The sequence below is a fragment of the Leucoraja erinacea genome, chromosome 4 (genome assembly GCF_028641065.1).
Source record: "Leucoraja erinacea ecotype New England chromosome 4, Leri_hhj_1, whole genome shotgun sequence".
NCBI classification, from domain to species: domain Eukaryota; kingdom Metazoa; phylum Chordata; class Chondrichthyes; order Rajiformes; family Rajidae; genus Leucoraja; species Leucoraja erinaceus.
The window spans coordinates 5,112,529-5,138,066 of NC_073380.1; the positions used below are offsets into that span (position 1 = coordinate 5,112,529).

At 46.2% G+C, this 25,538-nt stretch overlaps 1 pseudogene; it reads right to left on the reverse strand.

Moving 5' to 3' along the window:
- Positions 1–24,022: 24,022 nt before the first annotated feature.
- Positions 24,023–24,132, reverse strand: LOC129696809 (U2 spliceosomal RNA; annotated as a pseudogene).
- Between the last annotated feature and the right edge of the window lie 1,406 nt (positions 24,133–25,538).

The window sequence follows — 25,538 nt, forward strand, 5'->3', positions numbered from 1 at the left end:
GCGTGAGTGGATAAGGCAGGGCCTGGGGTAAAATAAGTGAATTAATAATATTAATATAATATCAATGGGGGGTGGTTAGTGTGTGTGTGTGAGAGGTTGGTTAGTGTGTGTGTGATGCCGCAGGTCGCCCCCCCTCCTTTCACAACCGCGCGTTGAGGGGACAGGATCCAATGGGTCCCACTTGGTCTAGTAGTATATAAATACTCTACGGTTCAGTAAAGAAATGAAATGACTTTGTTGAAGTGAAGATAGGGATGGTCAGGCAGTATGACGTAATAGGGGGTCGAAGGCTGGGGGTATTACTTGAATTTGCAATTTCGCCCCCTCCAAACATATGGCCCCTGCTTTGGGTCAGGACCTTTCTTCTGGATTAGGGACAGGTCTTTTGGGCTTGAATGCCTGTGCCAAACATGATGCTAAGAACAAATCTCAAGTGCCTGCACATGCCATTTCTCTCCATTCCTTGCATATCCATATGTCCATCCAAGAGTCTGTTTAATGCCACATTATTATCTGCCTCCACCACTACTCCCAACAGAGTGTTCCAGGCATCCACCTCTCTGTGTAAAACAAAATTGTCTCACACATCTCCTTTAACCTTTGCCCCACTCCCTTAAAGTTATGCTTCTAGTTTTGATTTTTCTACTCGGGGGGGAAAAAGTTTCTGACTGTCTACCCTATCTATGCCTCTCATTATCTATATAATTAAAAGTCTGATCTTGACCACTTCCTGTCTGCGCTGTATATTGATTTTAGAAAAAACGCTACCATATATCGCTATGATTTTTGGCCATCTTACTCACAGCCCTCCTCCGCTGAGCAGGCCCCGAGGATTTTTCCCATCAATGAAAAATTAAAGTTACGAGTGTTTAAAAAAATCCTTGAAATCCTCTTGCCTGTCTATCACCACGATGAAGGTAATGCCCCTTCTGGGGGGAGGGGGGGGGGTGCGGGTCAGGACTATAAAACCCCAGATGCCTGACGTGTCTCAGCCACTTTGCAAGATCACGAGGGAGAGGCCACAACTCTCATTCTAAGCTGTGAATAAACTGAACTGTGAGTCTGCAATGTACTTGCAATAAATGATTTGTTAACTCTTAATGACAATGCCATGAGTTTTTTGGCCTGCTGCCATGCCTGTGCTTGAAAGGACTGCCCACAACCTCCAGCATTCCAGAGAAAACAATCCAAGTCTGTCCAACTAATAGCTCCTCCTCCAGGCATCATTCTAGTAAACCACTTCTGCATCCTATCCAAAGTCTCCACATCCTTTGTGGAGACTGGAGTTTAGTTTAGTTTAGTTCAAAGGTTTCAAAGTTCTTTTATTGTCACGTGTACCAATTAAGTTACAGTGATATTCAAATTACCATACAGCCATACAAAAAAAAAGCAACAAGCCACACAACTAGAAAGAAGTTAACATAAGCACCCACCCCAGCGGATTCCCCACATTCCTCACTGTGATGGAAGGCGATAAAGTCCAATCTTCTTCCCTCTTTATTCTCCCGCGGTCGGGGCAGTCGAACCATCCGCAGTCAGGGCGATCGAAGCTCCCGCAGCCGGCGATCGAAGCCCCCGCGTTGGGGCAGTCGATGCTCCTGGAGCTTGGAGCTCCCGAAGTCGGTTTCTAACCAGGGACCACTAGCTCCACGATGTTAAAGTCCGCAGGCTCATGTAGTTGGAGCTCCGAGGTGGATCCCTGGCAAAGAGATTGCGAGCTCCACGATGGTAAGTCCCGCTGGAAAAACTGTGATTGGAGCTCCTGAAGTCGGCTTCTAGCAGAGGCCGCTAACTCCTCGATGTTAGGCGCAGTGCGGACGGAAATACGTTACGGAAACAAATCGCATCTCCGTTGAGGTAAGAGATTAAAAAATGTTTTCCCCAAGATACAGTGAGGAAACAGGCCCTTTGGCCCACCAAGTGAGTGACCAACAATCACCCAGCGGTTTTCTGGCTCTTATACTCTGACCTACTTTACCACTCTAACTACTTTCAAATATTGTGTTGCCACACCAAGATCCCTCTGTACATCAGTGAGGTTTAGGGTCATGCCATTAAATGTGTATGTTCCCCTTACTATCAACCTCCAAAAATGCAACACTTCTCACTTGCTCAGATTGAATTCCATTTGCCATTTCTCTGCCTTTTCTATAGTAAATCTATATCCCGCTTATACTTTGACAGCCTTCCGCACAGTCCGCGACCCCAGCAACCTTGGAGTCGTCTGCAAGAGCAAAGTTTTCACACGGAGGATCAGTCAGCTCTTCATAGAGTAGCAGCTTTGGTATTCTGCATCAGACATTCTGTAGATGTGTCCTGTCCACCTCATCTGTGATTCTCACAGTGTCGATGCCAGCGAGGTTTGTCTGAGACATAGTTGGTGTGTCTGGAATCTTGTAGAGACACTCATTGTGAGGTGTTCTGATCCACAGGTCATCAGGACATACCAGCCACGAACAGGGAAGTAATCAATGGCTAGAGAAGATAATTTTGACATGTGGCAGTCAACAATTTCGATCTTTTAAGTATATGAAAATAAAAAGAATCATTTCAGATGCTAGAAAACCGAAATAAAACATAAAATGCAGATGATATTTAATGGAAAGAGAAATACAGTCCCTTGGTTCTACTCATCCTAAATTTCTCCGCAATTGAAATTAAATTGAATCTCCCTTTCCAAATTCTGCTAAAGACTCAAACCTGAAATCTTGATTTTATTTCCCTTTTCACAGATGCTGTATTTCTATTTGATCTGTTTAATTCCAAGATCTCTTGAAACAGCTTTATTTGGTCTTTATTTTAAGGTAAATGGAATGATGTATCTCTGTGTGAAGGTTAATTATTGAGGATACGTATTAGCTTGATTCATTTTATGAATTTTACTAAGTTAGTACAGTGGTTTAGGGTCCCATTTTGAAATTTGAGCGCATGATCAAGGTTGAAGAAGTGATGTTCTGAGAAAAGGCATTCTTTGAAAAAAAATGTCAAAGCAACCATCTGAAGAATGGTCCCAACCCAAAACATCACCTATCCATCACCTACACCGGAAATTGGAGGAACAGCACTTCATATTCCGCTTGGGGAGTCTGCATCCTGGGGGCGTGAACATTGAATTCTCCCAATTTTGTTAGTCCTTGCTGTCTCCTCCCCTTCCTCAGCCCTGCTGTCTCCTCCCATCCCCCAGCCCTTGGGCTCCTTCTCCTTTTTTCTTTCTTCTCCCCGCCCGCCCCCCCCCCCCCGATCAGTCTGAAGAAGGGTTTTGGCTCGAAACGTTGCCTATTTCCTTCGTTCCATAGATGCTGCTGCACCCGCTGAGTTTCTCCAGCCTTTTTGTGTACCATCACCTATCCATGTTGTCCAGAGATGTTGTCTAACCTGCTTACTCCAGCACTTTGTGTCTTTCTTTGATTTGTAGCCCATCCTAAACTGTCTTTGATAAGTTGGCAGTGACTCTCCTTCAACTGTTCTAGTGAAAGACTCACAATGCTTGTTAGTTTGGGAATACTGAATGAATGATGATGGAACAGCAACATATGATGAAGGAGTTGCTATCCATCTCATTGATTATTCATTTATTATTGTTTGTGGGATCCTGCTTTGTTGAAAATGGTTACTACATTGGTGAGTGCATGTCAAAGCAACTGTAATAGCACATTCAGTCCATTGAATCTTTGATGGTTCCTGGTGGCTGATTCCAATCAACTTAGATGGTGCATCTTGGACCAGTTGGGCTGCATGGACCAGTTGGGCTGAAGAGCCTGTTTCCGTGCTGTTTGACTCTATGACATTAATCTCATTCCACATCATCCGCAATGCTTTTTGTGTAGTCTCCAATTCATTTTCTTCAAATGACCTTGATACACCTTTCAACGATCTCGACATTCTTTGCATCAACAACATTGTCAGCTACATGAATGCCTGAGCATGCTTGTGATGGATGTGGCAAAGTGTGGCATAGACAGGAGTGTTTCTTTCTTTGTAGACACAAGAAACGGAAGATGCTAGTTTACAAAATGAGACACAGTGTGCTGGACTAACTCAGCGGGTCAGGCAGCATCGATGGAGAACATGGATAGGGGATGTTTGAGAAGGGTCTCGATCCATATCATCACCTTCGTATGTTCTTCAGAGATGCTGCATGACTTGCTGAGTTACTCCCAGCACTTTGAGTCTTTGATTTCTTTCAATGTATCTGTAAATGTAGACAAGTTTGTTAAAAATGGGGAAATAAATATATAAAAACACAGTCTAAAATGTAATATTAACATGTTAATCAATAATGCACTGAAAGTAGTACACTAAAGGATTTATTCATACTTATGCCCACATACACAATTTTTAGTCTTGTCCCCACATCCAGACCAATCACTGGATGGTTCAAGTTCAAGTTCAAGTTCAAGTGAGTTTATTGTCATGTGTCCCTGTATAGAACAATGCTTAAGCACACAGAAAATACTAGGCATTTACTAGGGATGGTGATCACACAATGTAATGTTTTGTCAAACACTTAGCTCAGTTCTTCTGTTTTTTACATTGCAATAAGAGAAAGGAATGGAATAACAAAGGACGATTATTTTGACAGTGGAAGTTTATTGCAGTGAAGTTGCTTCAGGCTGTATTTATAACATCTGCGACTTGAAAATGGCGCTAAAACCAGGCGATTCTTGATACAGTCTCAGTGTAGTATTCCTCTACACTTGCACATATACGTACAGTTATACATTTACTGAACTGTATGTAAAAATAATTTTACTGTACCTTGGTACATGTGACGATAAACGTACCATTGAATCACTGAAGATGCTGTTTTATAAACATGTTATGACACTCTTTTGCCAGTAGTTGCCCTGTCCTTCGATTTAAAAAAAATCTTCCTGCTTTGAGTCTGATTTATTTCCTAACAAAATTGCTGTATATCTTGTACTTTAGCTTTACATTAACTTATTTTTAAAATGTTTGTTGACTCTTCATTTGGCAGTAGTCCATGAACCAGATGTGTGGCACTAACTATAATAATCATTCAGAGTTTCATAATATAGGCAAAGCCAATCCCTGTCTAGAGAATGCCTTTATACACTCTCAGCAGTATTTAATGCCAGTGCATTTTCAACATTACCATCTGTTTCCAGAATTTTATCTACAGTTAAAACATGTCCCACCTTACTACAAGTACATACTTATCAAACACTCCTCGCCTGCTGTGGGAAATTCTCAGTACTTGAGCCACCAATTACTCCTATTTTCCTCTTAAACAATAGCTACACTGTCTGTGCAGAACTGTTCTGTTAAATTCTTCTGTTATTTGCGATTAGTTTACTTTTTAATTTAGAGATACAGCGTGGAAACAGCCCCAGCAAGTCCACGCCGACCATCAATCATGCCGACACCAGTTCTATGTTATCCCACATTCGCATCCTACACACTAGGGGCAACGCAGAAGCCAATAAACATCTTTTACAACGTGGGAGGCAATTGGAACACCCAGAGAAAACCCGTGCGGTCACAGGGAGAATGAACAAACTCCACACAAACAGAACCTGTAGTCAGGATTGAACTTGCGTCCCTGGGTGTGTGAGGCAGCACCTCTACTGCTGCGCCATTATGCCACCCAATTTCTTTCAATGCTATGGTCTCGTGCTCTCTTTCTCTGTTGTTTAATTTTCTGCAGGGTGTGTGGGTTCACTGATTCTCTCTACCCAGCGATTCTCTCTACACCGCCTCTCTTCCAGCTTTCTTCCCCCTACTACAATCAGTCTGAGGAAGGGTTCGAACCCAAACATTCACCTATCCATGTCCCTCAGAGATGCTGCTTGGTCTGCCGAGTTACTCCAGCCCTTTGTGTTTTTTTTAGTAAACCAGCATCTGCAATTCCTTGTGTATCTACCTTCCTAGGCACACCTATATCCCTTTATTTCTTAATATCATCTCTGTCTTGAATGTACTCAACAACTGAGCCACACATTCTTCTTGAGAAGAGAAGTCCAAACATTCACATTTATCTGAATGAGAGTCGACAGGTAGAAATGTGGGAAGTTGGGATGAAAGTGAATGAGGCCAATCCAGAGATTGGGATAAGCTGTGTCAGAAGGAACTGCAGATGCTGGTTATAATGCAAAGATAGACACAAAAAACTGGAGTAACTCAGCGGGAAAAAGTTTTTCTCATCTCGGTTTTAAAGGATTTCCCCCTTATCCTTAAGCTGTGACCCCTTGGCCTGGACTTCCCCAACATCGGGAACAATCTTCCTGCATCTAGCCTTAAGGGGTTGGACAGGCTAGATGCAGGAAGATTGTTCCTGATGTTGGGGAAGTCCAGGCCAAGGGGTCACAGCTTAAGGATAAGGGGGAAATCCTTTAAAACCGAGATGAGAAAAACTTTTTTCACACAGAGAGTGGTGAATCTCTGGAACTCTCTGCCACAGAGGGTAGTTGAGGCCAGTTCATTGGCTATATTTAAGAGGGAGTTAGATGTGGGCCTTGTGGCTAAGGGGATCAGAGGGTATGGAGAGAAGGCAGGTATGGGATACTGAGTTGGATGATCAGCCATGATCATATTGAATGGCGGTGCAGGCTTGAAGGGCCGAATGGCCTACTCCTGCACCTATTTTCTATGTTTCTATGGGTCAGGCAGCATCTCTGGAGAAAAGGAATAGGTGACATTTAGGATTGAGACCCTTCTTCAGACTAGGAGTCATCATCCCCTGACTCTTTGTCTGAAGAAGGGACTAGACCCAAAGAGTCACCTATTCCTTTTCTTCAGAGATGCTGCCTGACCTGCTGAGTTACTCCAGCTTTATGTGTCTATCTTGGGAGGAGATGTGTTGGGAGCACATGGTGTAGAATGGGTGATGGAGTCTGTTGTTGGGAAGAGCATACATTCAGGGTGGCATAGTAGTGCAACAGTAGAGTTGCTGCGTTACAGCACCAGATATCCGGGTTCGATCCTGACCAAGGGTGCTGTCTGTATGGACTTTGTACATTCTCCGGTTTCCTCCCACATCCCAAAGACATACAGGTTTGTAGGTTAATTGGCTTCTGTAAATAGTCCCTAGTGTAAATAGGATAATGCTAGTGCACAGGGTGATCGCTGGTCAGTGTGGACTCGGTGGGTTGAAGGGCCATGCTTCACTCTGTATCTCTAAACTAAACAAAACAAAGCAAACAAAGAGGTCCTTGCGACTGGAGGAAAACTGCAAACATTGATAAGACTAAGTTTGGACTGGTGAAAGGAACAAAATAGAGAAAGGAAATGGAAAGATAACACTGCCAGCAGAAGATTCACTTAGTTCTACCATCACAAAGCACATCCCTAGACATCATCATCCCACATATGTAAGGGCCATTCAGCTACCCTTTCAATAATCTTTCCTTCTCTATTTCTGAGGTGCATTAATGTGGTCTTTCAAATGTATCTCCATAGTAACAGCGCGTTGGCCTTCACCATTGTTAAGATGCAACAAAGACTGTTCCTTGCTTCAGATATGTACAAGGTTCCTATTAGAATTTCTTTGTGTAGTATATTTATTTAGTTCCAGGAGCAATTGTTAAAATAGTTTTAAAAAATGTTTTGAGAATTTCTTTGTAATTATTATTTCCTCCAAGCAGACCTGTGGATGAAAAAATGCAATTAGGATAATACTTGTTTGGAAGAGGTCAATGGACTCAATAGCATGAGGCTAAAATGTGTGTTCTTTCTTATTGTCAGGTAGAGATGTAGTGGTTGTCAAAACCAGTGTATTAAGATACATTAGTAAGTTATCATATAATATTAGTGCTTCTATTCTTCATAAAGTAATAAAGGCAAAGTGCTGGAGTAACTCGGGTTGGGCAGCGTTTATTGAGGAAATAGATAGGCGATGTTTCAACCCTTATTCTGAAGAAGGGTTTTGACCTGAAATGTCACTTATGGAGCTTTGGACAAGTACATGGATAGCATAGGTTTAGAGGGTAATGTTCTCCATGGATTGTCACCTTGTCGTGGTGGAGAAGCTTCTGTGGACATGAGATCCTGAGAGCGATGCCGTCTGGAGCTATGCTCCTAGTAGGGCCACCCATGGCGGTAAAGTCGAGGGGGAGGACTCAGACAAAGAGCAATCCAACAAAGACCTCAACGGTGGAACAGGCGGAGGACGATGGCTGACCTTAGTGGAGCATCACAACGGCTGGGAAGGCGGATGAAGGCTGCAGTAGAAAAGAGTCTCCAGTCATCTTGGACTCCATGCCACTGGATCCCGACCCAAATCTGTCAAGGACCGTGGGGTGGCTGTCTGTGCACCAGTGTCCCCACGTTAAACAAAGTCATGCACAGGCGTCTTCCTTGGGTCATGGCAGACACCCATGGCCAGCCATGACCGAAGGGGGCCTAAGAAGAGGGTAATGAGTCAAACGCAGGCAAGTGGGACTAATGTAGATAGGGCGTGTAAGTTGGCATGGGCAAGTTGGGCCGAGGGGCCTATTTCCTGTCTGACTCTATGACTCTATGCTGCCTGACCCATTGAGGTACTTCAGTAACTAGTTTCTCTCAAGGTTTCAACATCTGCAGTTCCTTATGAACTGCAACAAAGACAAATTAGATGACTGGACAATTGAGCAGGTTGTATAATGGGCATCATCAGATAATCACTCATCCCAGGACCACTGATATTTCTTCCAAGAACTATTTACAAATTGCTAGAAGCAGATGACTAACTATGGAAGGTGGGTAGTTTCATAGGTGAATACTGGTACTAACTACCACTTTGAACAGATAGTGTTCAAAGATGAAATTGTGATTATACAAGACGTTGGTGAGGCTGCACATAGAATATTTCTGTGTAGGAAGGAACTGCAAATGCTGGTTTAAACTGAAGATAGGCACAAATGCTGGAGTAACTCAGCGGGCCAGGCAGCATCTCTGGCAAGAAGGAATGGGTGATGTTTCAGGTCGAGACTGAACTCTGAAGAAAACTCTCGACCCGAAATGTCACCCATTCTTTCTCTCCAGAGATGCTGCCTGTCCCGCTGAGTTACTCCAGCATTTTGTGTCTATCTTTATAGGATATTTCTGTTCTGTTTTGGTCATCCTGCTGTTGGAAAGATGTTATTAAGCTGGAAAGAAGAGAAGATTTATGAGGATGTTGCCAGGACTTGAGGGCCTGAGCTGTAGGGAAAGGTTGGGCAGGCTTTGATTTTATACCTTGGAGCGCAGGAGGCTGAGCGGTGATTTTATAGCGGTGCACAATATCATGCGGGGAATACACAGAGTGGGATGCACAGCACCTTTTACCCAGAGTAGGGTAATCAAGAACTAGAGGAATCAGATTTAAGGTGAGAGGGAAAGATTCAATAGGAACCTGAAGGGAAACTTTTTCGCATATTGATGGAACATATAAGATTAGTAAGGGTTTATTGAAACATATAAGATTGTTATGGGCTTGGACCCGCTAGAGGCAGGAAACATGTTCCCGATGTTGGGGGAGTCCAGAACCTGGGGCCACAGTTTAAGAATAAGGGGTAAGCCATTTAGAACGGAGACAAGGAAACACTTTTTCTCACAGAGAGTTGTGAATTTATGGAATTCTCTGCCTCAGAGGGCGGTGGAGGCCAGTTCTCTGGATACTTTCAAGCGAGAGCTAGATAGGGCTCTTAAAGATAGCGGAGTCAGGGGATATGGGGAGAAGGCAGGAACGGGGTACTGATTGGAGATGATCAGCCATGATTACATTGAATGGCGATGCTGGATCGAAGGGCAGAATGGCCTACTCCTGCATCTATTGTCTACTTTACATGGAATGAGCTGGTAGAGGAAGTGGTTGAGGCAGGTAAACCAACATTTAAAGGATCTTCTCAGGAACACAGACGTTTTAGAGGGATATGTGTTATACTCAGGCAAATGGGACTAGTGCAAAAGGGGAATCTTGGTAGTCATGGATGAGAATTGGGCCAAAGGGTGTATTACTCTTTGAAGGTAAAGAATGAATGATCTTTCCAATGGTAATAAATATCATGAAACCCCAAATGGATGGAAAACAGTGAATGGAACATTTATAGACAAGCAAGATGTCATGGTGAATTAAATGTTCTTCCACAGATTTGAAAATTGTACAAACTTGCTAAACTAAACGTGTACAGTATTTATTTTTCTTCCCTCGTGGATTGACAAGTACATGTGTAAGATATAATTGGATTGTGGAACAGTATAATATTGATGCATTTTAAAGGTTCCATTCACAGAAATGTTGGAAATATCACCTAATCTCATCACTCCAGTTATCCCGGGGTGCTGAGTTACTCCAGCACTTTGTGTTCTACCCAAGATTCTAGCATCTGCAGTTACTGTGTCTACCCTAATCGAACATGTGTACTGAAACATGCTGCCAGGGTTGGTGTTGGAGACAGATATGATAGTAACATTTTGGATAGGAGTCAAGAGCGTTTTATTGTCATATGTCCCAGATAGGACAATGAAATTCTTACTTGCTGCAACACGACAGAATGTGTAAACATAATACATAACGGGAGAAGAAATAAAGTTCAGTGTGTGTTTACACATGCACACATACTCAATAAATAACAGATATAGTGCAATACTAATAATAGTTTGTTGCAGTTCAGAGCTTAGTCATTGTGTTTAATAGCCTGATGGCTGTGGGGAAGAAGTTGTTCCTGAACCTGGATGTTACAGTTTTCAGGCTCCTGTACCTTCTTCCTGATGGCAGTGGTGAAATGAGTGTGTGGCCAGGGTCCTTGATGATTTTGGCTGCCGTTTTGAGGCAGCAACGACGATAGATCCCTTCGATGGTGGGGAGGTCAAAGCCGGTGATGGACTGTGCAGTGTTCACAACTTTTTGTAGTCTTTTCCACTCCTGGGCGTTCAAGTTGCCACCAGGCCACGATGCAACCAGTCAGAATGCTCTCTACCGTGCACCTGTAGAAGTTTAGGAGAATCCTCTTCGACATGCCAAATCTCCGTAATCTTCTCAGGAAGTAGAGTCGCTGATGTGCCTTCTTTATAATTGCATCAGTGTGCTGGGTCCAGGAAAGATCTTCGGAAATATGCACACCCGGGAATTTGAAGTTATTGACCCTCTCCACCATGATATAAACAGTATTGTGAGTCCTCATCCTTCCCCTACTAAAGTCCACAATCAGTTCCTTGGTCTTACTGATGTTGAGAGCCAGGTTGTTGTGCTGGCACCATTTGGTCAATCGGTTGATCTCACTTCTATCTGTGATTCGTCCAACAACAGTGGTGTCATCGGCGAACTTGATGATGGAGTTCGCACTATGACCGGCTATGCAGTCATGGTTATACAGTGAGTGCAGCAGGGGGCTGAGCACACAGCCGTGAGGTGCTCCTGTACTAATTGTTACTGAAAATGAAGTGTTTCTGTCAAGTCGAACTGACTGTGGTCTGTGGATGAGGAGGTCGAGGATCCAATTGCAGAGGGATATGCAGAGAATGGAGCGTTATCGATCATATGCAGGCAGAGTAGATTGGTTTAACGAGGCGCCATGTTTTTCTTGGACATTGTGGGCCGAAGGGCCTGTTCCTGTACTGTACTGTTCCACATTCTTTGTTGACGCTGCTTAAACCTTAACTCATCAACCAACCTTCTGGTCAATCTTTGCAACATTCACTTCTTTGACATGCGTCAATTTATGTCTGATCTTGGTTTTGTAAAGATTTTGTGACATTCTGTGATGTACTGTAAACATGTGGCAGGCTGAACTGTGAACTGGACAGGAATAAGTGGTGTTATTAAGTTCAATTCAACGAATCTTGTGATACTTGAAATCATAATTATTATTGTTACAATAATGGCTTTTTAGTGATTTCAATTAGAAATAATTGTGAGGGAACGCATTTTCTGGTCAATTAATTTCTATTCATGCATGACAAACTGCAAGGTAAATTGACTGAGTCAGACATCACGTCGGGAATACTGTCTTATTTACATTGCAAAGCCGCAAATGAGCCAGTGCTAGGATCAGAGTGAGAAGTACATGTACTGAGTAGCTGGAGACACTAGAAACTATAGATGCTAGAATCATAAGCAAAATAGAAACTCTATGTCTCTGTGAATTTATTACACTGTGTCCATGTCTCTGTGACTGTCTCTGTGACTGTCTCTGTGACTGTCTCTGTGACTGTCTCTGTGACTGTCTCTGTGACTGTCTCTGTGACTGTCTCTGTGACTGTCTCTGTGACTGTGTCTCTGTTGGCAGTTGTAGAGAGCTCTGGTGAGACCACATCTGGAGTATTGTGTACAGTTTTGGTCTCCTAATTTGTGGAAGGACATCCTTGTGATTGAGGCAGTGCAGCGTAGGTTCACGAGATTGATCCCTGGGATGGCGGGACTGTCGTATGAGGAAAGATTGAAAAGACTAGGCTTGTATTCACTGGAGTTTAGAAGGATGAGGGGCAGGGGGGTCTTATAGAAACATATAAAATTATAAAAGGACTGGACAAGCTAGATGCAAGAAAAATATTCCCAATGTTGGGTGAGTCCAGAACCAGGGGCCACAGTCTTAGAATAAAGGGGAGGTCATTTAAGATTGAGGTGAGAAAAAAACTTTTTCACCCAGAGAGTTGTGAATTTGCGGAATTCCCTGCCACAGAGGGCAGTGGAGGCCAAGTCACTGGATGGATTTAAGAGAGAGTTAGATAGAGCTCTAGGGGCTAGTGGAATCAAGGGATATGGGGAGAAGGCAGGCACGGGTTATTGATTGGGGCCGATCAGCCATGATCACAATGAATGGCGATGCTGGCTTGTAGGGCCAAATGGCCTCCTCCTGCACCTATTTTCTATGTTTCTATGTATCTGTGTCTCTGTGTCTCTCCTGTATATGTGTCTCTGTGACTCCGCTGTGTCTCTGTGAGTGTGATCCACGTTACATTTCTCCATTGGGCACGATGCATCACTTGCAATACTGTTGGGTCTCCGAAACAGACTTTATTCAGAGCAAAACACAAAGGCAGCGTCTATGGAGGGAATGGTTGGGACCCTTCTTCAGTGATGAAGTAAGGGGGAGAAAGCTGCGAAAGGGAAGTGGGGGTGGGGCAAAGCCTAGCGAGTGATAGGTGGATGCAGAAGAAGGGAAGGGATTGATTGACAGATGGTTGAAATCAGTCCGTACCTGCATGCAGCAACTCAGATAACATTCAGGCAAGGGCTGATGTGAAAAGTAACCACAAAATGTCAAGCAAGGGCAAGGAGAGTCCAACCACCCACCCAGGTAATTTGTGTAAGAAGGAACTGCAGGTGCTGGTTTAAACCGAAGATAGACACAAAATGCTGGGGTAACTCAGCAGAACAGGCAGCATCTCTGAGAGAAGGTCGTTTCGAGTCAAAACCCTTCTTCAGACTGATTAGGGATAAGGGAAAGGAGGGATATAGATGGTGATGTGGAGAGATAAAGAACAATGAATGAAAGATATGCAAAAAAGTAACGATGACAAAGGGAACAGGCCGTTGTTAGCTGTTTGTAGGGTGAAAACCAGAAGCTAATGCGAGTTGGGTGGGGGATGGATAGAGAGAGAGGGAATGCCGGGGCTACCTGAAGTGAGAGAAATGATTGAATGGCTTTCTGATAACCAGGTCCCCCGCCATCAACATCCTGACTATATACGTCCCTACCCAACAGTACTGTGGGAATACAGTGGCACAGCTACCTCACAGTGCCAGAGACCTTGGTTTGATCCCAACCTTGCATCTTGTCTGTGTGCGTGGTTGACACATTCTCTCTCTAACCACGTGGGTTTCCTCTAAATGCTCACGTTTCCTCCCACATCCCAAAGATATGCAGGTTTGTTAAGTTAATTGGCTCTCTGTATATTGCCCCCAATGTGTAGGGAGCGGATGAGAAAGTGGGAATGCCTAGAACTGGTGTGAACAATGGTTGGCATGGACTAGGTGGGCAAAAGGACATGTTTCTATGCTTGGATCTCTAAACTAAACTAAACCAAACCTTGGTTAGCGGTGAATCAAGAGAATGACTCTATTCAAGAGCAATGAGGGATGAGCATGAAATGTTCAGTTTATTGTCACGTGTAAAGATTTTGTTGCCTGCTATCCAGTCACACAAGATCACGATCGATCCATTTACACAATACTGTGTATATGATAAGGGAATGACATTTAGTGCAAGGTGAAGTCAGCAAAGTCCGATCAAGGATAGTCCAAGGATCACCAAAGGGGTAGATAAATGCTAGCCTTATCAGTCTTCTTCTTCTTGCGAATGAAAAATGAACCAAAGGAATAGTTAGATCTCAAGCCGGGTGTTGAGCAGCCAGGTTGTTGAGCAGCCAGGTCTGTGACGTTTCAGAGTAACATGGGCCTGTACAACGAGTGTCAGCCGGCATCAAACATTTCAAAGCTAACGAAACATCCACGGTTATAAAGAAAGCTGCTACAAAGCACGCATGACCTCCCAACTCCATCCTATACTCGACACCGTTACCACAGTCCCGCTGAGTGCGTTCCTTGGCGGCCAGCACTCAGTGGGGTGAAACGTAACAGAATCTGTACAGGGCAAGATTAGCAAATTTGCTGATGATACAGAAGGGAGTGGTTTTGCAGATAGTGAAGATGGTTGTGAAAGATTGCAGCAGGTTCTGGATCAATTAGCCAGGTGGGCAGAGGAATGGTTGATGGTTGCATGGTTCCTTGAAGGTCATGTCGCAGGTATATCAGGTGGTCAAAAAGTATTTTAGCACTTTGGCCCTCATCAGTCAGAGTATTGAGTATATAAGTCGGGAGGTCATGTTGCAGTTGTATAAGACGTTGGTGAGACTGCATTTAGAATATTGTGTTCAGTTCTGGGCACCATGTTATAGGAAAGATGTCATCAAACTGGAAAGGGTACAGTGAAGATTTATGAGGATGTTGCCAGGACTAGAGGGCCAGAGCTATAGGGAGAGGTTGAGTAGGCTGGGACTCTATTTCATGGAGCACAGGAGGCTGAGGGATGATCTAATAGAGGTGTATAAAATCTATATAAAAACTGAAAAGTGTACAGAGATCCTCATCCTGGATCAGTCCAATCAGGGTTTTGTCATCCACAAACTTGAGAAGCTTGACAGAGGTGTCTGTGGAGGTGCAGTCATTGGGTGTGAAGTGGTGATTGAAGTGGAGTGGTGATTGGAGTGGGGTGGGTGTAGAAGGGCCCAGTCTTTGCAGACTGAGGTCAGGCAGTGAGTGGGTGTGAAGTGGTTGGGTGGGGTGGGAAAGGTTCCACTCTTTTCATACTGGAGTCTTGCCTTAAGTAGGTGTGAAGTGGTGAATGGGAAGGAGAGGGTGTCGGGTACATTCTTTGCAGACTGGGGTCTAGCTGTGTTTGTTGAGGAGGGGGTTTCAGGGTTATTTTTTTGATTTTCAAGCCTGCAGTAATACTCATTCAGGTTGTTCATCAGCTGACGATTGTCCAAAGAGTGGGGGGCTTTCCTCTTATAGCTGGTGATTTCTTGCATGCCCTTCCAAACTGAAGAAGAATCACTAGCTGAGAACTTGCTCCTCAACTTCTCAGAGTACCTTTCCTTGGCAGCTCCGATTCCTCTTCTCAGCGCTTTATCCATTAGGCTATCTTTTAACTCTTTAACAATTAGGCTATCAGCTTGACGCATATTTGCCCCCAGCACTCCCCCCATCTCAAAATGGAAATGTTACATCTGCATATAATGATCCCATTAAAATGTGTATTTATGTCACAAACTATGGAATTCATATTTTTCAGAATTGTTATCAAGGAAAAGAAAGCAGTTCCAATTGTTTGATATTATTTGATGTTGTTTAATATTATTCATATGGAGAAAATATAATAGCTCTAAAACCTACCTTAATTTTGCAATCTCACTCAAGATAATTCCCCTTTCCCTCTCCCCTCCCCATCTCTCTCTCCTCTCCCTTCCCCTCTCTCTCTCCCCCTCCCCCCTCTCACATCCCCCCTCTTTCTTGCGGGGAGGGGGGGGCGAAGATGAAGGTGGCGCGGGCCCAGCGGGCGGGGTGGAATGAAGGTGGCGTGGGCCCAGCGGGCGTGGCGTGTGCCCAGCGGGGGTCAGCAAGGGTGGCGTGGACCCCGCGGGGGTCAGCGGGGGTGGCGTTGGCCCAGCAGGGGTGGCATGAGTCCAGTGGGGATGGCAGAGACCTAGCGGGGGTGGCGTGGGCCCAGCGGGGTGGCAGAGACGGGGGTGGCGTGGGCCCAGCGGGGGTGGCGTGGGCCCAGCGGGGGTGGCGTGGGCCCAGCGTGGCGTGGGCCCAGCAAGGGGCGTGGGCCCAGCGGGGTTGGCGGGGGCCCAGTGGGGGTGGCGTGGGCCCAGCGGGGGTGGCAGAGACCCAGCGGGGGTGGCGTGGGCCCAGTGAGGGTGGCGTGGGCCCAGCGGGGTTGGCGTGGGCCCAGTGGGGTTGGCGTGGGCCCAGCGGGGTTGGCGTGGGCCCAGTGGGGTGGCGTGGGCCCAGTGGGGTTGGCGTGGGCCCAGCGGGGGTGGCATGGGCCCAGTGGGGATGGCAGAGACCCAGCGGGTGTGGCGTGGCCCAGCGGGGGGGGCGTGGGCTCAGCGCGGGTTGCATGAGCCCAGCGGGGGGGGCAGAGGCCCAGCGGGGGTGGCGTGGGCTCAGCGGGGGTGGCGTGCGCCCAGCAAGGGGTGGCAGAGACCCAGCGGGTGTGGCGTGGCCCAGCGGGGGTGGCGTGGGCCCAGCGGGGGTGGCGGGGGCCCAGCGGGGGTGGCATGAGCCCAGCGGGGATGGCAGAGACCCAGCGGGGGTGGCGTGGGCTCAGAGGGGGTTGGCGTTGGGCCCAGCGGGGGTGGTGTGGGCCCAGCGGGGTTGGCGTGGGCCCAGCGGGGGTGGCATGGCAGAGGGATGGCCCAGCGGGGGTGGAAGAGACCCAGCGAGGGTGGCGTGGGTTCAGAGGGGGTGGCATGAGCCCAGCGGGGGTGGCGTGGGCCCAGTGGGGGGGCGTGGGCGTGAGCCCCAGCGGGGGTGGCGTGGGCCCAGCGGGGGTGGCGTGGGCCCAGCGGGGTTGGCAGAGACCCAGCGGGGGTGGCGTGGGCCCAGCGGGTGTGGCGTGGGCCCAGCGGGGGTCAGTAGGGGTGGTGTGGGGTGAAGATGGCTTGGGCCCCGGCGGCAGGGGGAGGCGAGGGGAGTGGGCTCCGCCGCAGCAGCCACTGGTGTTGCGGTTACAGCCATTGGGTTCAGATTCAGCCATTCCCGCCCGGGGACGAGAGAACAGAGAACTGGCCGTTTCCAAAGTGGAAACATTGATTTTTTATTGATTTTTTCTTGATCGATTTTTTTTTTTTTTTTTTTTTTGGGGTGACTTTTTTCATAAGGGAAAAAAAGGGGGGTGCGGTCGCACCCAGCGCACCCCCCCCCCCCCCCCCCCCTAAACAACTGTGGATAGACTGGTAAAACAAGCATGAGGGGAGAAATGAAATGGTTTTCGCCTGTCACTATCACACAATGACCCAGCTATCTTCCAGATGATTTCAGTACCTACTTGAAAGTCCATTTCATAAGCCAAGCGGTCTTTGTATATTATACTTCCAAACATCAATCATAACCATGATTTTTTTTTATTAATTGAAGCTACCTTGATCTTTCTCCCTGTTTAATGTGTTCTGATGTTGCAGATTCATGATATGAAATAATAACTTTAAAGGTGTCTCTTTCACCTGGGTTTTATTAAGTAGAATTGCAGCATGTTGGTCAGGTTATGCTTTTTTTAAACATGTGAAAGATAGTGTATATAATTTGCATTGCTTTCCCATATTAAACAGACATTTCTGGGGCAATGATATTGAATCTCAAAAGGTATTTGTGCAACTTCATGCCAAGGGGAATGTAATTCATTTCTATTCAGACATGAAAGCTGAACCTTTCATACAGATTAAAAAAATAGCATTACATAGTTGACCTCCAATTACAATGTACGTGTCGTCTTTGTAACCAGGAGGAATGTCAGCAAATGTGCCAGAGTCTTTACCTTTGATCTCTCAGGTGTGTGTATACCCTTTTCCAAGCAGACCCTTGGATTTAAGGGATGTACCTCTAACGTAAACTAAACTAAACTAAGCCTGCTCTTTATTGTTCTTGAGTTTGGCTTACTTGTATGCAAAACAAATCTTTCCACTGTACCTTGGTAGATGTGACAATAATAAACCTAAACAACTGTGGATTATTTCACTTTGTCTTCTTCTTGCGAATGAAACATAAATAAACCAAAGGAATAGTTAGATCTCAAGCCGGGTGTTGAGCAGCCAGGTTGTTGTCTCTGTTGGTGTCAATGTCTGCCAGGCCCTGACACAGCTCCATTTGGTGGGTGGTAGAGCGGGCACCCAGAGATGACATGGTTGGCTGTCTGTTGTTCTGCTCCGCATTCATAGGTTGGGCTCTGGTGGAGGGAGCCCCCATCTCCACACGCTGGCATTGAAACGCCCAACTCCAGGACCAAGTCTGTCGAGCTTCACCCATGCTCCTCTGGGGAGCTCAGACCCTGGACAGCTTTTATCTGGTGAAGAGATGTAGCTGCGTAATGGAGATGAGGTTGCCTTCCACTCCTGTGAACACTTGGTGGCTATCCAGCGTGCGTTTGTCTCAGTTGGCTGGATGGATGCTAGGAGTTGTTTTCCATGTGGAGCAAAGGGGTGACGGGACTTCAGTCGGGGTGGCCTCTGCTCTCTGCTGATGGAGGCGGTGATCTGGGTCCATGGCATGACGAGATAGTGCCAGAGTTGCTGCTTGCCTTCGTATTTCACTGAGGGGGCGGAAGGTGATTGAGTGAAGTTTATTTTGTCATATGTTCTAAGGTATAGTTGAAAGCTTTGTTTTGCATGCTATCCAGTCAGATCAGATAATACTACACATAAATACAATCAAGAGTAGAGGTGATTTGGACAGTTCCTTATCTTATGGAAGGACTGTTAAAAAGCTGATATGAAGTGTGCATGTTCAAGCTACTGTGTATGGTTCTGTGACTCTAAGTGGAGCTACAGAATGCAGCATATATAGCTCTCAGCATTGCAGCACAGCAGGTCCATAGACCAAGCCTCAGTCTTGTTGTGTTCTCCTTCATCCGTCAGCACAGGATCGTAGGGACCCACATCTACTCGTCTGATGAAACACGCCTTTGCATGCCTTAGTTTGCCAGGAGGCAAAACACCTATCTAGAGAGGCACTGGAGTGCTTAGTCACAATCCTGTGATGGTTGCAAGCATGCAGATGTTCTTTGCTCTGTGAGGCCAAGCATCATAACATCACCGCTAGCTGTTTTTTGACATTCACAGATCCCTCACATTTTGAATGGAAATGTCAAGTTTGCAAAGGGGGTGATTAACCTGCTGATAAATTAATCTCAGTGACAATAGGCCAGCTCTTTCAAAGAATACACCGGGCCAGCTGTCTTGAAGAGAACACAGTTGCTTTTCATTGGTGCTCCATGAGCTGTAGTAGTGTGGAGAGTGAATTTATAGGGTGCACAGGAGACAGTTTTAGTTTAATTTAGCTTGGCAATGCAGAATGGAAACAAGCCCAAGGGTCCACCCAGTCCATGCCAACTACAGCTGCTCCTCCACCTAACATGCGGTTACGTTCCGATAAAGCCATCGTAAATCGAAAATATTGTAAGTCGGAAAAACATTTAATACAATTTGATCATGTGACCAGACGTGAGCTGCGGCTCGCTGCAGCATTTGCAGATGCCCATCTTTTGCACCATCGTAAAGTTGAAATATCGTGTCGAAGCATCGTAAATTGGGGAGCATCTGTATTGATCACCTGCTCACACTATTTCTCTGTTATCCCACTTTCTCATCCCTTGGAAGCAATATTACAGAGGGCTAATTAACCTACAAACCCACTCTCCAGTATGTGTGAGAAAACCGAGCCACCTGGAGGAAACCCACACAGTCACATGGAGAATGTACAAATTTCACACAGACAGCCCCCGAGGTCGGAATTAAACCCAAGTCTTTGTTCGCTGTGAGGCGCCAGCCACTGTGATTTTCTCAGTTCGCTGAGGAATCTATCAAGAAGGAAGCTAGATTAGATTGAATATTGTGCAATCAGATAGGTTTAATTGATCAAGTGTTCAAGAAGGAACTGCAGATGCTGGAAAATCGACGGTAGACATAAATGCTGGAGAAACTCAGCGGGTGCAGCAGCATCTATGGAGCGAAGGAAATAGGTTTAATTGATTAGCTGGTTGTTAAGGAGCTTCAAAGAATAGTAAATATGATAGATTTGTACATAAGATGAGCGTGTAGTTTGAACGCAGCCTGCAGTGGCAGGAAGTGGCAGAGCAATGGTGGTGGACACTGTAAAGGAGTTAAGTCTGACACACTGTAACTTTACTGAGTCTTTAATAAAGGCACATGTCAAACACATCCCAGTACTGACTGCATCTAGTCTTCAGGCATACTGGAACCAAGGGAGGAGCAAGGGGAAGATATCACAGTTATACTGAGATGACTGGGCGTGGTTAGTGGTATTGAGGTAGCTACATTATAGGTTGCATGCATAAACCATCTACATCCTTTCCCTTAGAAATCTAAAATAGTAAGATTAAACGAGAACTTACCAGTTTGAAGTTTGATCTGTATTTTATGAGGAGTTACGATGAGGGATTTCGTGAAGAACCCCGCTTCCACGCATGCGTGTCATTCTTCAAAGCAGCGGTGTGAGGTCACAGAAACCTATAATGATCTAACATAGTAAGATTATCAAAGAGATACCAGTTTTTGATATGATCATAAGAGGGTGGGAGCGGAGGGCACGAAATCCCTCATCGTAACTCCTCATAAAATACAGATCAAACTTCAAACTGGTAAGTTCTCGTTTAATCTTACTATTTTACTTCGGAGTCACGTGAGTGACTTCGTGAAGATTTCAAAGCTCTGTGACCTCATGCCGTGGAACGAGTCCATGCTTCACAACTGCCTTGGGTATTGGGAGAGAGCATCATTAGTAGTTTTAAAACACAATTATACAAAGAGTTGTGTGGTATAACGAAAAAAAAAAAAAATATATAACATTTTTTAAAATTTGAGAATCATAACCCTGTAACCTATCGGCCAAATTATTTTGTTGAACCTAAAATGTTTTCTTAATACAATGATGGCTCCAAATTAACTGGTTTATTATACAACCTGTGGAAAAACCCTTTTTTAAAATGACCCTCCTGCCATTCTGAGGATTTGGTCTGTGGGTACCTGTATAATATTGCTGCGGATGTTGCTGCAGTCCTGGTGGAATGAGAGTTGAAACATCAGTGTCTATTCCTGCCATTTTTAGGACCTATTTGAGCCACCTTGAAATAGTTTGAGTCGTGACCCTATCATGCAGTTTCTTGTAAGAGATAAACAACTCCATACTCTGACCTCGAATGTTCTGAGTATATGCTATGTATTGTTAGATGTGTCTTGTTATACACAGTCGTTTGCCATATGGGTGTACCATAAACTCAAACCCTAGACCCGAGGAACCCGATCTGTTTTCTTTTATTAAATCCTGTATGACAACACCAGTTTCTCGGTGAGATGATCAGGGAGTCCAGGCTCAGTTTGCTTAATGGCTGGACTTGTTGTGCGGTAAATAACACCATGAGCATAACCATCTTCCTGGTCTGTTACTGAGGTGACAACGCTGTTATGAGCTACAAGCTCCTCAGCATGTTGAGAAAACGACACCCATGTCCCAGATTTCGGAGTACCTGGTTAGCTTACCAGGGGTGCGTTCCCACCGCGTGCCGTTCCGATCCTTGTGATAGGTAATTGGAGAGTGCACTTGTGGCACTATTGATGGCACTGTAGCTCCATCGATTATCCTAATGGAGGCTTGTTAAAATTCCAATACGGCCAGAATGTTCTTGGCCTTTTGGTCGAGATTGTTGTCCAAGCAGTATATGCCCCATTTCTTGATGTGTCCAAGGTACTGCTTCCGTGTTGACAGTCTTAGTGCAGATGAGATGAGATTCATCGTCCTGTCTGACAGTGTAGTGGGTTTGTTAGACTCTACAAATCAATAAATCCAAAGTGTTATGACATGGATGACTGCCTCCAGTCACTGGATAAATCAATAATTTTTTGGCAATGTTCATAGGGAACATGGTTCTAACACCATCCCCTGAAAGACTGAAATACCATGATTGAGAAGGTCAGTCGGGTACTCTGAAAATTCCAGATGCCAAGTGTGGTTGAATTTTCCCTAGTACCCCAATGATGGGTTCGAACGGGGGAAAACCTCACCCTATGGCTTATTTACATAACAATGCCAAGCTGGTTTACGAATTTTAGTACATAATATTGGGGCTAATGATTGCCCCTTTTGTAAGCTCTATATTGCCAAAGTTCCTCTATTGAGTCAATGCCTGCCATATAGAAACCCGCAACTGACACCAAGTCTTTATGAATAATAAGAGCATCCATCCTAAAATGAATATCTAGAACAAATGTGTTTAGGGTTAAAATCAATGATAATCCTGCAACCCTACTCTATCTTATTTTTAATAAATATGTTCAATCCCTTCTTTTGTGTACAATTCTTGTAGCACCATGTGGGTTTTAGATTGTTTGGTTTATGCAAGGACAAAATGCCCTTCTGGTGTATGATGTACTGTGGTTAATGGGATGAGAAAATCCCTATCAGATAACCCTGAATACTGCTGAGATTATATGAATCTGTAGTGATTATATACCATACATAACTATAGTGTTGCAACCTCCCCTACCCTCGTAGGTCCCTATTTAACCGAAGAAACCCCACCCACCTACCTCCATGGTTACCAGTGGTTTTGTTATTTCCTTGGTTTTTTGAAAATAAGGTTCTGGTTTAATATTTCTTGTTCGGGGTTGTGTGGGAGGTTTAGGCTTCCGCATCTTCCAGGGTGGCCGCCCTGGCCATACCCTAAAACGGATCCTGCAGGTTATATTGATTTCTGACACTGCTACTGGTATGAGCCACATTTTTATGGCCTTGCCTGTGGCTGGTATCATGCTCCAAAATAGGCCCTTGCGCTGGCCTTGATGAGCCCCAGTGTCTTAGCTTAGTCCACACACGGTTCTTTATTTGCAAATGGTAGCATTTTTGGATTACACTGGGCACCTGTAATGCCTCACCGTTGCCAGGTGGCAGATGTCTGGCCAGTGTTTGTAAATTTTACTTGTTGGCGTATGTGGCCAGACATATAGTAATACTATTGCCATCCTGGATCCAAGTCTACCCATGTTTGACTTGGCTAAAGTAATCGGCCACCATGTCCAGCAGAGTCCCTGCTGTGTTAGGATCATGGGACGCTGTATTACCAGGCTCTGGCCCATCAGGGTCCTGCCTACTCTTTTTTATAGAGTTAGAGATCTCTAGGGTCCCACACGGGGTACCCCTGTGGGGCTTAACTGCTGCCCACTTGTCTTTTGTTCTGCGGACCCCTCTTGCAAGTCAACCCAGAACTGACCCACAGTGCTCCCCTCTGATGGGGTAGAAGCATTGTGCAGCCCAAAGAGGTACTGCTGTGGTTTTTATCACGTTGGAGCAAGGCTCCATACACCGCTTCTTCCCGCTCCAGCCGTCTGGGGCGCTGGTTGCCGGCGGTTTTATGCAAAGTCGGACCCTTCTGAGTCCACTACCTTGTTTGATTTGTGTCTAGCCTACCGCTCGGTCCATGGATCTGGCCGGTGCGGGGCCGACATCGGGCACAGCTGATCCCACTACGGTTGATCCAAGTGCCGCTGGCTGCTGCTGGCTGCCCGCTGTTCCATGGTCCTCCTTCTCCAGTTTTGTCCTTCCTTCCGTGAAGTGGATATGGCCGGTGTGGAGGATAACTGGCACAGCTGCTTCCATCTATTCCTTTAACCTGGCTTCAACGCTCTCAGCACTCCTGGCTGCTCCTTTATCTAAGACCCCTGGGACCCACCCCCGTACTGACGGTACTGGTCCCTTATGGTCGTTGCAGCCGGTCAACCCCACTCTAATGCCCTCAATTCTGGGCACTCCTACTTATATGGTCCTTAGATAAGGGACATATAAGACATTAAAACTGATGATAACAGCTACTATAGTTTTTATATAATATATATAGTCCCTAGATAAGGGGTGTATCAGATATTAAACTGATAAGAACAGATACTACACTTGATCTTAGCCAAAAAAAACCGAGAAGCGATTATTGTAACTAAAACCCCGCTGGGACCGACCCTGGTACTCACATACTGGTCCCTTGTAGTAGATTGCAGCCAGTCAACTGCAAAATCCTTTGCTGCCGAGAAATGAACTTTCTCACCATGCTGGAGCGAAGTTGGGCACAGGTGTTTTTCCCTCTCCGGGAACCAATGTGCCCATGCTGCTCCTGCCGTTGCCAGCTCCTCACGAAGTGCCAGCTGCCACTGCTGCTGCCTGTGCCCCTGCAGCTGCCTGTGCTCACTGCAGCTGCCGGCTGCCACTGCTGCTGCCGCTGCCGCTGCTGCTGCCGCTCCTCCGCGGTTCTCCCGCCGGCCTTCTGCACCTTACATGGACCTGGTCCATGTCTGCACCTAGAAAGGTAAGTTGAAGGAAAAACGCAGGGTCTCTTACCTGCTGTTCCCGACTTTCCTTCTCCCGCCGGTGACCGTCGTTCCCTGTGTCGGGTTCGAGCCGCTTGGACCGACCCCGGTGTTCACGGGCCTGGTCCTTCGCGGCAGTTCCGCAGCCGGTAACCCCGGCTGTTCCTATGGATCCCCTGGCCCTTACCTTGTGAAGAAGGTTTCCAGCCCGAACGTCCCGTTCCGACTCCATAAGTGCCGCTGCACTCGCTGAGCGTTTCGAGCCCCGGTACCGCTGGTCCGAGCTGTCTGTCCCGCAGCCTCTGTGCTGGCTGCTACCGACTGCTCCCAAGCCAGTCTCGTTTGAGACTGGCATAGGGACCTTTTTACTTTGCTTCCCGCCCGGCCGAGAGGTGAATTTTGCCGGTGCGGGAGCAAAGTCGGGCTCAGGTTTCCCCCCCCCTAGGGAAACTCGTGCTGTTGCTGCTGCTGGCTGCTCGCCCTCCACGGGTCTCCCCGCCGGCTTTCCACAGCCACCTAAAAGTAAGTAGAAAAAAGGAACGCAGAGTCGCTTACCTGCTGTTCCCGACTTTCAAATCTCCCGCTTGGGGAACGCCGTTCCCCTCTGTGTGACTCGTTGCAATGCGTGTAGCGATATGACACGCATGCGTGGAAGCGGGGTTCTTCACGAAGTCACTCACGTGACTCCGAAGTAAAATTGAGGTTGTAACGGTGGCAGTGGTTATTGTTATATGGTTATATGGTTAGTGGCAGTGTGATTATACAACACATGCAAATTTAAACAAAATCACCGTAGCGGACAGGAGGTTTGACAACCCGACCCGAGCGTGTGCGTATAGCACCATCACCCTCCCCACCAGATAGAAGAGGAGGCGGAGCAGTAGCAGCCGGGAAGGAGAAAGTCGGCGGAGACCCAACCGGGAATGCGGGAGGTGACCCAACCGGCACAGGTGATCCAGGAGGAGGAGACGGGGGAGAAGGAGGAGAAGGAGAACGGGCAGGGGAGGAGATCATCTGCCCGAAAACAGGAA